We start from the raw sequence: 3,454 nt of genomic DNA, 5'->3' as shown, positions 1-3,454 counted from the left end.
CATCCCATTAAGGAAGGTTTTCTTTACATCCATATGATATATCTTCCAACCCATCTCTGCTAATAGTGCCAATATTGATCTGATCAATGAGTACCTTCAAACAAGAGCAAAGGTCTCATCATATTCAATCTCCTCTACCTGTGAGAAGCCACGGGCCACAAACCTAACCTTGTGACTTTCCACAATACCATTTACATCTTTCTTTACCTTGTAAAGATATTTGGATCTCACCACTGACATGTCATCCATTCTTGGGATCACATCCCAAACATTGTTACGAACTATGGAGTCATACTCCTCCAACATGGCATCAACCCAAACCGGTTTATGCATTGCCTCCTCAAAGGAATATGGCTATGTCTCAACACATCCGCTCATAAGAGCTATATATCCAGTGTACCTCTTAGGTGACCTCCTCTTCCTACACTAAGAGGTGGGTTCTCCAACATTCTCGCGTGAATCATGCAATAACTTGTCAGAATTTCTAGTGCACTTTCTCCCATCTCTCGAAGACTATGTCTGAGTGGTTGTCTCCACTCTCGGATCCTCTACATGTGGCTTCTCCACATCAATTTGAGACTCGTTAACCTTAGGAGCTAAAATCTCCTCAATCGCATGTAGCTCAAGCTCCCTCTCAAGGGAAACTCACATGGCCTTATCCTCATCGAATCTACCAGTGCTACGAGCCACTGTCATTCTCCTAGTAACAAATTACACTCGATAGGTGTTAGGTGTATCAGTGTACCCCACAAATATCCCCAATTTGTTGTCGTCTCAAGCTTCTTCCATGCATCTTTGGTCACATGGAAATATCAAAATGACCCAAAAATCTTGAAATGACCAACATCTTGTCTCTTAGTGGAATAATCCTACTCTAGTGTCTTCATCCCAAGAATCTGATGCGGGTTATGGTTCTGCACATAAACCACTATATTTCGTGGCTCAGCACACAAGTATAGTGGTAGGCCCTGATCATGCAACATACCTTGTGATGCCCCTACAATGATTTTCTTCTTCCTCTTGACCAAATTATTCTGTTACGGGTTATTGGGTGTCATCAACTCCCATTTAACCCATTATGATGCAGAAAATTTCTTAAACTCATTTGAGACATACTCACCATTGTTATCACTCCTCAGAGATTTAACCTTTTTTCTAGGCTCTTTCTCGATCAATGCTTTAAATTCACAAAAATTTGTGAAATTTTGATCCTATTCTGCATGAAAAATATCCAACATTTACGAGAAAAGTTTTTGGACGTGGATTCTATAAAGAATGGTCCACACACATATGAATGGACTGTGTCTAGAATCACTTCTGCTCGACTGTTTCTGTCGTGAAAGGAAGCCTTGGTGTACATTTCAAAAGTACACACCTTGCATGTTTCAAATTGCTCTGCGTACCTTTGGGAAGACCAATAGATTTTTTCTACATGATTTTCAAAGCTCCATGATGCAAGTGACCCAATTGCATGTGCCAAAACTCACCAACATCTTGTCTCTCCATCTTCTCTAATTTTTTTCTCAAAGTAGCACAATCCTCTACCTCTAGCTTATATTGATTCTTAACTCGAATCCCTATCTTCTTTACTTGACCCCTGGCTATGTGTTGAAGCAACGACTTTCCTTTCGAGAAAATGACATCATAGCCTCTATCCTCAAGCATGTTGACCGATACTAAGTTCTTGTTCAACACAGACACATACATAACATTTTTAATGGTGAGAGGATCACCATGCTCCCTTTAAAAAGTAATTGTTCCCAATTCATTAGCACTATACCTCCCATCGTCACCCATCATGATATGCATGTGGAGATCTTGCCCCTCCATGTCACTACACAATTCCTTGTCACCAGTAATGTGGAATGAAGCTCCACTATCTAGGTACCATAATACCCATCATCGATGACATCAAGCAGGAAATGAGGGTAAGGTACAATTCGGATTGAGAGTCCAAGGCCTTACTTGCCACTCTTTCTAATGACTTCTTCTTAGACTTCTTGAGTGGGAAATTTAAAAAAAAAATGGCCCAACTCATTAGAGTGAAAGCACTTAACTTTTCCATGTATTTCTTCTTACTTCCATGGAAAGAATATGATTTTGAATGGAACACCTTTCATTTCCCTTTCCTTGGCTTACTCAATAAGGCTAGGTTTTCCTCATCATCAGTCTTTGATGAGGAACCATCTATGGTGTTCCTTCTGATCTCCTCCTACATCAAATCCGATCACAGGCATTACAAATCTAGCAAGTTCTCCCTCCCATTGAAAGAGTCCTAATAGCTATTCCAACTCTTGGGAAGGCCTAGGAAAGCTAAGCTCACCATATCATCCCTAGAAATGATTTATTCTAACACTTCCAAGCTCAACACGACAATGAGTGAACTTGAACAAGTATTTTGGAATGGTCCAACCTTTATCCATCTTGATTTTTCTAAGTTTGTCTTTCAATGCCAACTTCCTATGGTCATTTTTGTTTTGCAATAGGTTTGTTGATTCTTTCCACAAAGCATAAAAATTTTCCTTCCCATGGAGACTCGAGACAATGTGGTCTTGAACTCCTCAAGGATTATATGCCTTGCCTTTGCCACACACTTCTTCTATTCGGCGAGATTCTCTACATCCAATGCTAATGGATTAGGAATGTCTTGATCAACGAATTCCTTTAAGCCATTATCCTTTAACACAACCTCCATTTTTCCCATCCAGGCTATATAATTTGAGTTTCGTTCCAAGGCATACTCGAACCGCAAACCATAGAATGCCATTTGGAAATCCTAAAGTATGTATTAAAAATTCGAATTTCACCTATAACCCAAAACTGAAAACTTCAAAATCTCCTTTAATATATTGTTTTCAGCTCTGATACCATGTAGATTTTATTATATATTCATAGCTCATGTAATGTACTAAAACAAAAGACAAGAAACTCTTCTACTCTTTAAACAACAAAAACCAATGTTTGATGAAAACAATAATCAACAAGATGAAGAAAATCAAATACACATAACATAATTTTTTCTCTGGGGAAATCCACTACTCAAAACCCTGACTATCTATTACATTAATAGAATATCTTAATGATAATACAAATCTTGTTCTCACAAGAACAATTTTTCACAAGCATGCTCAACTCTATACCTCAAAAGTCTACACTGATCAACACTTAGCCAATTTTTGCTGCCTTTTCATCTACTATTTCCTCACGCATTCACTGTGGGGAATAGCCCATATTTAATTGGGAATTCCTTCATCGATAAATGCTTAATCCAAATCTAGTTTCTCTTATGATTTCATGCATGATCCGTACAACTCATATCATTCTACAACTTATAGTACATTTTCTCTGCACTCTAGTCTCAATTGGGTCTATCTCTGAACTGACATTCATGATTTTCTCATGAGGGGCTATCGAATTAGCTGGAGCATCACTTAGGATGCATCAATGCACCAAC

This window comes from Pinus tabuliformis, chromosome 7 (genome assembly GCF_031772625.1).
Source record: "Pinus tabuliformis cultivar Carrire ecotype Pingquan chromosome 7, CPIR1, whole genome shotgun sequence".
NCBI classification, from domain to species: Eukaryota; Viridiplantae; Streptophyta; class Pinopsida; order Pinales; family Pinaceae; genus Pinus; species Pinus tabuliformis.
This window is presented reverse-complemented; position numbering follows the sequence as displayed.